We start from the raw sequence: 13479 nt of genomic DNA, 5'->3' as shown, positions 1-13479 counted from the left end.
TCCCACGGTCTTGCACACAGCTCAAAGCCATAAACATTGCAGAGCGATTTTGAAGACTGCTTTTGACAGGCAGCGCAGTTTAGCTGGCTTTATTTAGAGACCATGCACTGGCTCTCCTAATGCCACAGAACAAGGCAGTGTAGTGGGTTCACTGCAGAACATTCTATGGACAACACTCGAAAATCAAGACAGTGGCATTAAGTTAACCTTATAGTCGAAAGCAATGAGCAAATTTCTCCCGTCTTCTGGCAAAAAGAAGCTCAGACCTCCTTTTCAGCGTTTGAACATCTGCTGGGGATGGATTTCTTTCAATTGCTGAACATGCTACAGTGGGCCTCAATCCAAAGTTTATAAGCTTCAGGTTGGCATTACGCACAGGCTCTCCATCAGCTTCACAACAAAGCAGTGTAGTTGGTTCTATCTGCATCCGTATATAGGCAGCGCTGTAAAGTCAATCCAGTGCAGTAGAAGGCAGCTTAGAATCCAACGCAACGAGAAGATTTCTCCCACGGTCTTGCACACAGCTCAAAGCCATAAACATTGCAGAGCGATTTTGAAGACTGCTTTTGACAGGCAGCGCAGTTTAGCTGGCTTTATTTAGAGACCATGCACTGGCTCTCCTAATGCCACAGAACAAGGCAGTGTAGTGGGTTCACTGCAGAACATTCTATGGACAACACTCGAAAATCAAGACAGTGGCATTAAGTTAACCTTATAGTCGAAAGCAATGAGCAAATTTCTCCCGTCTTCTGGCAAAAAGAAGCTCAGACCTCCTTTTCAGCGTTTGAACATCTGCTGGGGATGGATTTCTTTCAATTGCTGAACATGCTACAGTGGGCCTCAATCCAAAGTTTATAAGCTCCAGGTTGGCATTACGCACAGGCTCTCCATCAGCTTCACAACAAAGCAGTGTAGTTGGTTCTATCTGCATCCGTATATAGGCAGCGCTGTAAAGTCAATCCAGTGCAGTAGAAGGCAGCTTAGAATCCAACGCAACGAGAAGATTTCTCCCACGGTCTTGCACACAGCTCAAAGCCATAAACATTGCAGAGCGATTTTGAAGACTGCTTTTGACAGGCAGCGCAGTTTAGCTGGCTTTATTTAGAGACCATGCACTGGCTCTCCTAATGCAACAGAACAAGGCAGTGTAGTGGGTTCACTGCAGAACATTTTATGGACAACACTCGAAAATCAAGACAGTGGCATTAAGTTAACCTTATAGTCGAAAGCAATGAGCAAATTTCTCCCGTCTTCTGGCAAAAAGAAGCTCAGACCTCCTTTTCAGCGTTTGAACATCTGCTGGGGATGGATTTCTTTCAATTGCTGAACATGCTACAGTGGGCCTCAATCCAAAGTTTATAAGCTCCAGGTTGGCATTACGCACAGGCTCTCCATCAGCTTCACAACAAAGCAGTGTAGTTGGTTCTATCTGCATCCGTATATAGGCAGCGCTGTAAAGTCAATCCAGTGCAGTAGAAGGCAGCTTAGAATCCAACGCAACGAGAAGATTTCTCCCACGGTCTTGCACACAGCTCAAAGCCATAAACATTGCAGAGCGATTTTGAAGACTGCTTTTAACAGGCAGTGCTGGATCAGAGCGCAAAGAGGAGGAGTCAATGTCAGAAGTGGGATTCGAACCCACGCCTCCAGGGGAGACTGCGACCTGAACGCAGCGCCTTAGACCGCTCGGCCATCCTGACATGGTCAACGTTCTAACAGGTGCGTCGTGCCACCCGGCCCAGGACTTAGCCTGCCAACAAAAGCCTAATAACTGCGCCACTGTCGAAATACAGTCGTTAAAGTCGGGTCACTTGTTGAAAATCAACCCCTCCACCCTATTGGCTCAATCTCTCAAGAGGAGCATGAGTTTTCTTTAAGGACACGTAGCGGGATTTTGAACAACACCGTTATTTGGGGAACAGACGCCATAAACCAGCTTTCAACAAACAACACGATGGACGTAGTCGGCAGGACTCGTACCAGAGCTGGGAGACCCAAATAGATTTTCACTCAATTGCCTTAAGCACTTGTCTATGACTACAAGGGTTCTGGCTACCTCTGAACATGCTCCGAATCTTTTCGTTGTGCAGTTTAGCTGGCTTAATTTAGAGACCATGCACAGGCTCTCCTAATGCAACAGAACAAGGCAGTGTAGTGGGTTCACTGCAGAACATTCTATGGACAACACTCGAAAATCAAGACAGTGGCATTAAGTTAACCCTATATTCGAAAGCAATGAGCAAATTTCTCCCGTCTTCTGGCAAAAAGAAGCTCAGACCTCCTTTTCAGCGTTTGAACATCTGCTGGGGATGGATTTCTTTCAATTGCTGAACATGCTACAGTGGGCCTCAATCCAAAGTTTATAAGCTCCAGGTTGGCATTACGCACAGGCTCTCCATCAGCTTCACAACAAAGCAGTGTAGTTGGTTCTATCTGCATCCGTATATAGGCAGCGCTGTAAAGTCAATCCAGTGCAGTAGAAGGCAGCTTAGAATCCAACGCAACGAGAAGATTTCTCCCACGGTCTTGCACACAGCTCAAAGCCATAAACATTGCAGAGCGATTTTGAAGACTGCTTTTGACAGGCAGCACAGTTTAGCTGGCTTTATTTAGAGACCATGCACTGGCTCTCCTAATGCAACAGAACAAGGCAGTGTAGTGGGTTCACTGCAGAACATTCTATGGGCAACACTCTAAAATCAAGACAGTGGCATTAAGTTAAGCTTATATTCGAAAGCAATGAGCAAATTTCTCCCGTCTTCTGGCAAAAAGAAGCTCAGACCTCCTTTTCAGCGTTGAACATCTGCTGGGGATGGATTTCTTTCAATTGCTGAACATGCTACAGTGGGCCTCAATCCAAAGTTTATAAGCTCCAGGTTGGCATTACGCACAGGCTCTCCATCAGCTTCACAACAAAGCAGTGTAGTTGGTTCTTTCTGCATCCGTATATAGGCAGCGCTGTAAAGTCAATCCAGTGCAGTAGAAGGCAGCTTAGAATCCAACGCAACGAGAAGATTTCTCCCACGGTCTTGCACACAGCTCAAAGCCATAAACATTGCAGAGCGATTTTGAAGACTGCTTTTGACAGGCAGCGCAGTTTAGCTGGCTTTATTTAGAGACCATGCACTGGCTCTCCTAATGCCACAGAACAAGGCAGTGTAGTGGGTTCACTGCAGAACATTCTATGGACAACACTCGAAAATCAAGACAGTGGCATTAAGTTAACCTTATAGTCGAAAGCAATGAGCAAATTTCTCCCGTCTTCTGGCAAAAAGAAGCTCAGACCTCCTTTTCAGCGTTTGAACATCTGCTGGGGATGGATTTCTTTCAATTGCTGAACATGCTACAGTGGGCCTCAATCCAAAGTTTATAAGCTCCAGGTTGGCATTACGCACAGGCTCTCCATCAGCTTCACAACAAAGCAGTGTAGTTGGTTCTTTCTGCATCCGTATATAGGCAGCGCTGTAAAGTCAATCCAGTGCAGTAGAAGGCAGCTTAGAATCCAACGCAGCGAGAAGATTTCTCCCACGGTCTTGCACACAGCTCAAAGCCATAAACATTGCAGAGCGATTTTGAAGACTGCTTTTAACAGGCAGTGCTGGATCAGAGCGCAAAGAGGAGGAGTCAATGTCAGAAGTGGGATTCGAACCCACGCCTCCAGGGGAGACTGCGACCTGAACGCAGCGCCTTAGACCGCTCGGCCATCCTGACCTGCCCAATGTTTTAACAGGCGCGTCGTGCCACCCGGCCCAGGACTTAGCCTGCCAACAAAAGCCTAATAACTGCGCCACTGTCGAAATACAGTCGTTAACGTCAGGTCAGTTGTTGAAAATCAACCCCTCCACCCTATTGGCTCAATCTCTCAAGAGGAGCATGAGTTTTCGTTAAGGACACGTAGCGGGATTTTGAACAACACCGTTATTTGGGGAACAGACGCCATAAACCAGCTTTCAACAAACAACATGATGGACGTAGTCGGCAGGACTCGTACCAGAGCTGGGAGACCCAAATAGATTTTCACTCAATTGCCTTAAGCACTTGTCTATGACTACAAGGGTTCTGGCTACCTCTGAACATGCTCCGAATCTTTTCGTTGTGCAGTTTAGCTGGCTTAATTTAGAGACCATGCACAGGCTCTCCTAATGCAACAGAACAAGGCAGTGTAGTGGGTTCACTGCAGAACATTCTATGGACAACACTCGAAAATCAAGACAGTGGCATTAAGTTAACCCTATATTCGAAAGCAATGAGCAAATTTCTCCCGTCTTCTGGCAAAAAGAAGCTCAGACCTCCTTTTCAGCGTTTGAACATCTGCTGGGGATGGATTTCTTTCAATTGCTGAACATGCTACAGTGGGCCTCAATCCAAAGTTTATAAGCTCCATGTTGGCATTACGCACAGGCTCTCCATCAGCTTCACAACAAAGCAGTGTAGTTGGTTCTATCTGCATCCGTATATAGGCAGCACTGTAAAGTCAATCCAGTGCAGTAGAAGGCAGCTTAGAATCCAACGCAACGAGAAGATTTCTCCCACGGTCTTGCACACAGCTCAAAGCCATAAACATTGCAGAGCGATTTTGAAGACTGCTTTTAACAGGCAGTGCTGGATCAGAGCGCAAAGAGGAGGAGTCAATGTCAGAAGTGGGATTCGAACCCACGCCTCCAGGGGAGACTGCGACCTGAACGCAGCGCCTTAGACCGCTCGGCCATCCTGACATGCCCAACGTTCTAACAGGCGCGTCGTGCCACCCGGCCCAGGACTTAGCCTGCCAACAAAAGCCTAATAACCGCGCCACTGTCGAAATACAGTCGTTAAAGTCAGGTCAGTTGTTGAAAATCAACCCCTCCACCCTATTGGCTCAATCTCTCAAGAGGAGCATGAGTTTTCGTTAAGGACACGTAGCGGGATTTTGAACAACACCGTTATTTGGGGAACAGACGCCATAAACCAGCTTTCAACAAACAACACGATGGACGTAGTCGGCAGGACTCGTACCAGAGCTGGGAGACCCAAATAGATTTTCACTCAATTGCCTTAAGCTTTTGACAGGCAGCGCAGTTTAGCTGGCTTTACTTAGAGACCATGCACAGGCTCTCCTTCAGCTTCACAACAAAGCAGTGTAGTTGGTTCTATCTGCATCCGTATATGGGCAGCGCTGTAAAGTCAATCCAGTGCAGTAGAAGACAGCTTAGAATCCAACGCAACGAGAAGATTTCTCCCACGGTCTTGCACACAGCTCAAAGCCATAAACATTGCAGAGCGATTTTGAAGACTGCTTTTGACAGGCAGCGCTGGATCACAACACAAAGAGGAGGAGTCACTGTCAAAAGTGGGATTTCAACCCACACCTCCAGGGGAGACTGAGATCTTTTCATTGTGCAGTTTAGCTGGCTTAATTTTGAGACCATGCACAGGCTCTCCTAATGCAACAGTACAAGGCAGTGTAATGGGTTCACTGCAGAACATTCAGTGGACAACACTCGGCCATCCTGACATGCCCAGCACAGTAACAGGCGCGTCAAACCACCCGGCCCAGGACTTAGTCTATCCACAAAAGCCTAATACCAATGGATTTCAACTCCATCCCCTTAACTGCTCGGCCACGACTACGAAGGTTGTGTCCTGCTCTGAACATGACAGGACATTCCGATGCATATCATTTCCCTTCCACAAATTCAGTGATTTCAATTCGCCAAGTATTTCAACAGTGCACTTCCGGGTACCGCAGAAGAGCATTTGACCATCGATGCATAATCGACACCTGCTGCTTGTCTGTTCCACCAGCAGGTGGCACAAGTGAGTTTGATGACATAATAGCAACAGGTGGACCAAGGTTATCACATCACACCCACGGATTTGCCAAATTGGACCAAAGAGTAAGTAAACCTTATGATTATTTGGGCCTGTATGTCTTTTTTTTTTACATGTTGTCATTTCATTTTTGTTTCATTTATTTGAATAGTAAGGCTGGTACAAACAAATATACATGTAAACAATGCTTTCATGTCTTCAATTCAATTCAAGATTCTAGAAGCTTTTATTGTCATTTCAGCCATATATAGCTGATGTAGTACATAGTGAAATGAAACAACGTTTCTCCACGACCTGGTGCTACATAAACATACAACATAAAGTTTAAACACAAAAAAACAACAACACAGAGCTAGGACAGAAGTTTGTCTTAGCCACATTAAGTGGAAAGTGTGTAACTAGGTGCAAACAGAGCAAAGACAAGACACTGCAAAAACAATAAGTATAAAAAAACAACACAAAAAACAGGACACTTAGCACCAAAGAAGAGAACATGTGCATTCAAATGTAAAATGAAATGAAATAAATGAAATAATTTACAACATTTGAGAACAGTAGAAAAAAGCAGGTAACTAATAACATATATGATTATAACATATATACAGTGGCGGAGTGTGCATTTCAGACCTCGGCCTTCACTGGTGTCCTTCCTGAATTAATCCACCTCTATACCATTATGACGCCACCATGGGCATCGCTAGGGAATTCTCTCCTCAGCCCTCCTAAAATTCTGCGATTCTCCATAAACTGTACACAAATTCGTGATTGCCTCAGTCCCCTTTAAATTTCATATGAAAACGGCAGCAGACTTCGGCTCTTCCCCGTCTATCAGGGCGTTCTTCAATCCGCAGAGCGCAGCGTCGCAGAGGGAGGAGCGTGTGTGTGTGTGTGAGTGAGATCAGGAAGACTCGTATTTTGCTTGTTCACTACTCAAATGTTATACACATTTATGCAATACAGTGGAATGCTATGATAAGTTTACCATCCTACCCTGTTAGTCAAACCTTTATTTTATTTATTTATTTATTTTTTATAATTATACCCTCATTGGGGGCTGAGCGCCCTTTAAATGAAAATCGCCCCGGGACACCAGGCCAATAGATACTAATCAACCATTAAATAACAAAGTAAAAAAGAAATTAGACTACAGTATTTCACACCTCACAAGGAATAGTCAATTTTATTACGGTTACTTTTCTCAAGAAAGACAGTCTTGATGAAGTATGCAGCAAACTGCAATCTCCAATTTATATGTGCGGTTCAGCTGCCTCTGACTACTCCAATTATCCAATCAAAGGACGGGAAATTGCTGACGTAATCGTTTGCCTGCTAGATGGCCCTAGTGATGCCAACTCGAAATCTGATTGGTTAAGGTAACAGTTTAATTGCCACTTATTTTAAGCTGATTCTGAAGGCCTTAAGGCAGATTTCTTTCACTCTGGCAACACGTGATGTCAGCTACTGGCTGAAAAATGATTGGATAAATACTCTTATCATAAATATACACTACTGGAAGCAGTGCAACCAAGAGAAAAGCTATGAAATGTAGAGAATAGACTATTGGGAATAATTTAATACACATTCATGGAAAATATATTAAATATATTCAAATGCAAGTTCAGATCACTGCTGTTTAGGCCAGCAGAGAACACATTCAATATACAGTCTTCTCTCGCCTCCAGTCTCTCTCTCATTATGCTAACAACAGTAACAGAATTATTAGTCATTTATACTATAAACCCCTAACACAATAATATTGGTTATCTGAGTTACCAACATCAGTATAATACACATTTTTCCATATGCACTGATTCAAAACACAAAGTCTATTACATAAATAGGAGAATGCCTATTTCTTCACGGACGTCTCAGTGCATCGGTCAGGGTGATCTTTTCCTTAACTGTCAGCTTTGGTTCCTCTTCTCCATCAGGCACAGATATGTTCATATCTGCAGCTGTTTCTGGACTTTCAGGGATATGTGAAGGTTCGATTCCAGGTTTACTCTGTTCTGGCACATCATTTCACTCTGCTTCTGTCCCCTCTTCCACAGCACGAAGACGAATTTGATCCACATGTCTTTTTACAATCTGTCTATTTCCCAGAACAGTTGTATATGAAAGAGGTCCTGTGCAAGTTTTCTCTAGTGCAGGGATCCATTTAGGTCCACAGCCATAGCTCCTCATATGCACATCTCCTGGGTTGAAGCTTCTAAGCTTACAGTGCTTGTCATGACTTGCTTTTTGATTCATTTCCTTTTGCAGAACTCGTCCCTTGCCATCTGGATGGAGCAAGTCAAATGTGGATCTCAGCTTTCTTGACATCTCAGCCAGTGATAACCCTGTTGTGGCATGAGGGGTAATAAAGCTTCTTGAATCTTGAATCTTGAATTCTGTAGTTCAACAAGAACCTAGCTGCCCTGGTCTCAGTAGTGTCACCTTTCATCAAGATTCAAGATTCAATAAGCTTTATAGCCATTTCAACCACATATAGCTGATGCAGTACATAGTGAAATGAAACGTTTCTCCAGGACTTGGTGCTACATAAACATACAACACAAAGATCAAATACAAAAAAACAACACAGAGCTACGACCAAAGTTTTTGTCCTAGCCACATAAAGTGCAGAGTGTGCAGCTAGGTGCAAACAGTCAAAGACAAGACAGTGCAAAAACAATATGTACAAAAAGACAACACAAAAAACAGGACACTTAGTGCCAAAAAACAGGAACATGTGCAATGAACTGTTCATGAGAAGCGTGAGAAACAGTAGAAAAACCAGGTACTAATAATATATATGTTGTAACATACATATATATATATGTTACAACATATATATTATATATATGTTACAGCGCCCTGACAACACATAATGTGCAATATTCAGTAGCAGTGGTTGAGGTAGCACAAATAGAAATAAACATAAATATAAATATAACCATAGCAGTGGAATTAAGTATTAACAGAGTTGAGGTAGTGCAATAAGTAGTGAACAATACAAGTTGTGTGTGTGTGTCCACATAGGTGAAACAGTGTGTGTGTGTGTGTGTGAGAGAGAGAGAGATAGAGATAGATAGATAGATAGATAGATAGATAGATAGATAGATAGATAGATAGATAGATAGATAGATAGATAGATAGATAGAGAGTTTTGTACAGTTCAGTTCTCTTTAGTCTTGTACAGTTCTGGGTGTATATGTGTGTGTGTGTGTGTGTGTGTGTGTGAGTGTGTGAGAGAGAGAGTTCAGTGAGAGAGTTCAGTTCAGTCCTGGGTGTTGAGAAGCCTGATGGCTTGAGGACAGAAACTGTTACACAGTCTAGTTGTGAGGGCCGGAATGCTTCGGTACCTCTTTCCAGATGGCAGGAGGGTGAAGAGTGTGTGTGAAGGGTGTGTGGGGTCAGCCACAATGCTGTTAGCTTTGCGGATGCAGCATGTAGTGTAAATGTCCGTGATAGAGGGGAGAGAGATTCCGATGATCTTTTCAGCTGTCCTCACTATCCGCTGAAGGGTCTTGTGATCTGAGACGGTGCAGTTCCCAAACCAGGCAGTAATGCAGCTGCTCAGGATGCTCTCGATGGTCCCCCTTTAGAACACAGTCAAGAAGGGGGGTAAGGAGATGGGCTTTCCTCAGTCTCCTCAAGAAGTAGAGGTGCTGCTGGGCTTTCTTGGTGATGGAGCTGGTGTTGAGTGACCAGGTGAAGTTCTCTGGCAGATGAACACCAAGGAATTTAGTGCTCTTGACGATCTCCACAGAGGATCCATCTATGAACAGCAGAGAATGGTCACTCTGTGCTCTCCTGAAGTCAACAACCATCTCTTTAGTCTAGTCGACGTTCAGGGAGAGGTTGCTGGCTCTACACCAGGCTGTTAGCCACTGTGGCTCCTCTCTGTATGCTGACTCATTGTTCTTGCTGATGAGACCCACCACGGTCGTGTCATCGGCGAACTTAATGATGTGGTTGGAGCTCTGCATTGCTGCACAGTTGTGAGTCAGCAGAGTGAACAGCAGTGGACTGAGCACACAGCCCTGAAGAGCTCCAGTGCTCAGTGTGGTGGTGCTGGAGATGCTGTTCCCAATCCAGACTGACTGAGATCTTCCAGTCCATGGAGCGGTTAGGACAATACTCAAACTGCAAGGGGTCCAGTGAGGGTGGTAGCTGTGACTTGATGTGCCTCATGACGAGCCTCTGGAAGCATTTCATCACGATTGGTGTGAGTGCGACGGGACGATAGTCATTGAGGCAGGAAACCGTAGACTTCTTAGGCACAGGGACGATGGTCGTTGTCTTGAGGCATGTTGGGATGATGGAGCTGCTCAGGGAGATGTTGAAGATGTCAGTGAAGACATCTGCTAGCTGCTCTGCACACTCCCTGAGCACTCTGCTAGGTATGTTGTCTGGTCCAGCAGACTTCCGTGTGTTACCTCTGCATAGAGTTCTCTTCACGTCGGCTGTGGTGAGACCTGGTCCTCTGGAGGAGGGGTGGTCTTCCTCACTGTTATATTGTTCTGTGCCTCAAACCAAGCTTAGAAGTCGTTCAGCACATCTGGGAGGGAGGCGTCACTGTCACAGGCATGTGATGTTGTCTTGTAGTTGGTGATTGCCTGAAAGCCCTGCCACATGCGCCGGGAGTCACCGCTGTCCTGGAAGTGGCTGTGGATTCTCTGGGCATGTACATGCTTCGCGTCCGGGACAGTTTGGCCCTTGCTGTTTTTAAGTCCACCCTGTCCCCTGCTCTGCAGGCGGAGTCTCTTGACCTCAGGAGAGCACGCACATTTGCAGTCTTCCACGGCTTCTGGCTGGAGCGTGTGGTGATAGTCTTGGAGACAGTCACATCATCAATGAATTTCCCAATGTAGCTGGTCAGTGATGCCGTATACTCCTCAAAGTTGATAGAGTTGCCATTGGTTGCAGCCTCCCTGAACATGTCCCAGTCAGTGCACTCAAAACACTCCTGAAGAGCAGAGATGGCTCCTGCTGGCCGGGTTTTAACCTGTTTCAGAACCGGTTTAGAGCGTCTGACGAATGGTCTGTATGCTGGAATCAACATAACAGAGATGTGGTATGAGTAGCCGAGGTGGGGGCGGGGCTCCGCACAATATGCGCTGGGAATGTTTGTGAAAACAAGATCCAGCGTGTTTGCCCCTCTTGTTGCAAAGTCCACATGCTGATGGAATTTAGGGAGGACTTTTTTTGAGATTTGCATGATTGAAATCTCCGGAGATAATAAACAGTCCATTGGGGTGAGCATTCTGCAGCGCGCTAATAGCTCTGTAGAGCATTAGCACTGGGTGAAATGTACACTCCGAAAATTAAAGCGGTAGTAAATTCCAGGGGTAAATAAAAAAGTCTGCATATAACAGTCACAAACTCCACTAGCGATGAACAGTAACTTGAAACAAGCACAGAGTCCTTACACCATTCCGTGTTGATGTAAACTCACACACCACCACTGCGAGTCTTAGTGCACAGAACTGTATTCCTGTCGGCACGAAACGCGGTGAGCCCGGCTAGCTGAATGGCGGCGTCCGGAGCTCTGTTGTTGAGCCACGTCTCCGTAAAAACAAAAATGCAGCAGTCTCTGTACTCACACCGTGTAGTTCGCTGGAGTCAGATGTAGTCCAATTTATCGTCCAGTGAGCAGACGTTGGACAAAATGTTGGAGGGGAGTGTCGGCCGGCTAGGGTTTGTTTTTAGCCTAGCACAGATACCCACCAGATATACGCACAGATATTCCATGCTTCACCACTGTCTTTGGTGACCATGCACCTTGAAATTCGGGCTAAAACAAAGATATAGCACCATTTTGGTTCCGGAGTGGCCGCTGCGTGCTACTGCCACGCCACCATCTTGGAACATCTTGGGGATATTTTTCATCCCCTCCTTGAAGGTATGAATGGCACGTTCTACTACTACATTTGTGGAAGGATGGTAAGGTGCTGACATCACATGTTGAATGGTATTTCTCTTCCAAATTCCTCACCTGTGAAACATGTGCCATTGTCTGAGACCAGCATTGTAGGCAAACACATTCTCAGCTTCTCAGTAGTGGCATTTGAAGTGGCATTAGTTACTGGGAGCTTCCATCCATCTGGAATGGGCATCTACAAAGGATAAGGAACATTATTCCCAGGAAGGGCCCTGCATAAGCTACATGAATTCTAGTCCAAGGAGCTGCAGGCCACATCCATTGATGTAGCAATGCCTGGGGTGGTGCTTGCCTAAACCTTTGACATTCATCACATTCATCACTTCCATCTCTACCTCCTGGTCCATACCTGGCGACCACATGTCGGACATTGAAAGGCCTTTCATACGTGACATACCTGAATGGGACTGATGTAACTGTCTCAAAAGGGTGCTTCATCCGTGCAAGGGTATAATTACCCTTGCCCCCTATAGGACACAACCATCCTTTACACTCAGGGAGGTCCCTCTATTACAGTAGGTTAAGAACTGTGTTCCACTTTATTAGGCCAGCCCGTCAAAATGTACTTAATAGAGTATCACATCTCTAGTTCACATCTCTATATTTGCAGAACTGACAGGGGTTTCATCCATTAGCTCTATCATAAACACTTGATCATCCCCGAGGCTTTTCCTCTCTATTCTCCTTGCTGTAGTGTGAGAATACTGCCCCAACCACATAAGGGGAGGCATCACATGACAGAATCAGTTCTTGGTCTGATGAGTAATGTGCTAACACATTGGCAGACTGCAAAAGGGCCTTTGAGTGTTTAAAAGCATCCTGTTGTGACTTTTTCCACTCCCATCTGGCCTCTTTTGTCAACAAACGGTGAAGAGGGGCCAACAGGGTTGCCAAATTGGGGAGAAATTTTTTATAATAGTTCAACAAACCCAAATATACTTTTAGCTCGGTGACATTCGTAGGTGCCAGTGCCTCCACTATGGCTTGAACTTTGCTTTTAACAGGATGAAGACCTTTTTAAGTTATTTCATGCCCCAGATACTCAACCTCATTTTCAAGAAAAGCTGCTTTTTTTGTCACAGACCAGCTTTCTTCAGGCATGACAGCACTTCCTCCAGTGTTTTCAAGTGACTTTCTTTGTTCCCACCTGTCACCAAGATATCATCTAGGTACACAGCTACTCCAGGTATACCTTGTAGTAACCCTTACAATGTTCTATGAAAAATTGCAGGTGCAGAAGACACTCCAAAAGGCAGAAGATTATAGGTGAACATCCCCTTGTGTGTATTTATTGTGAGGTATTTCCTAGACTTGCTCTCCATGACAATTTGCTGATAAGCATGACTCATATCTAGTTTTGTGAACAGTTTCCCTCCGGCCAGGACAACAAAAAGATCCTCAACCTTCAGGATGGGGTACTATTCCAAGGAGGAAACTCTGTTGACCATGAGTTTATAGTCCCCACATAACCTTATAGTTCCATCAGGTTTAAGGATGGGAACTACTGGGGCAGCTGATTCTGAGTACTTTACAGGTGATATGATGTTTTCCCTCAGCAGTCTATTAATTTCTTCCTCCACCTACCCACGTAGGGCATATGGAATAGATCTGTGCCGGAAGAATCTGGGTGTGGCATCACACGACACATGAATGGTAGCTGTGGTATCTCTTAAAGTCTTCGATCTTGTATGTGCTTCGATCTTGTATGTTCTTCTATATCTCACGCCAAGGCAGCTGAATTT

General features: G+C 45.1%; 3 non-coding genes across 3 annotated transcripts; all 3 read right to left on the bottom strand.

Moving 5' to 3' along the window:
• Positions 1–1617: 1617 nt before the first annotated feature.
• Positions 1618–1700, bottom strand: trnal-cag (transfer RNA leucine (anticodon CAG)). Its single transcript has one exon. It is a non-coding gene; the product is annotated as a tRNA-Leu (tRNA).
• Positions 1701–3628: 1928 nt separating this feature from the next.
• trnal-cag (transfer RNA leucine (anticodon CAG)) lies at positions 3629–3711 on the bottom strand. The gene has a single exon. It is a non-coding gene; the product is annotated as a tRNA-Leu (tRNA).
• A 921-nt stretch (positions 3712–4632) lies between these two features.
• On the bottom strand, positions 4633–4715 carry trnal-cag (transfer RNA leucine (anticodon CAG)). Its single transcript has one exon. It is a non-coding gene; the product is annotated as a tRNA-Leu (tRNA).
• Positions 4716–13479: the final 8764 nt, after the last annotated feature.

Source organism: Hemibagrus wyckioides, linkage group LG06 (genome assembly GCF_019097595.1).
Source record: "Hemibagrus wyckioides isolate EC202008001 linkage group LG06, SWU_Hwy_1.0, whole genome shotgun sequence".
Taxonomy (NCBI): Eukaryota; Metazoa; Chordata; class Actinopteri; order Siluriformes; family Bagridae; genus Hemibagrus; species Hemibagrus wyckioides.
This window is presented reverse-complemented; position numbering and strand designations above follow the sequence as displayed.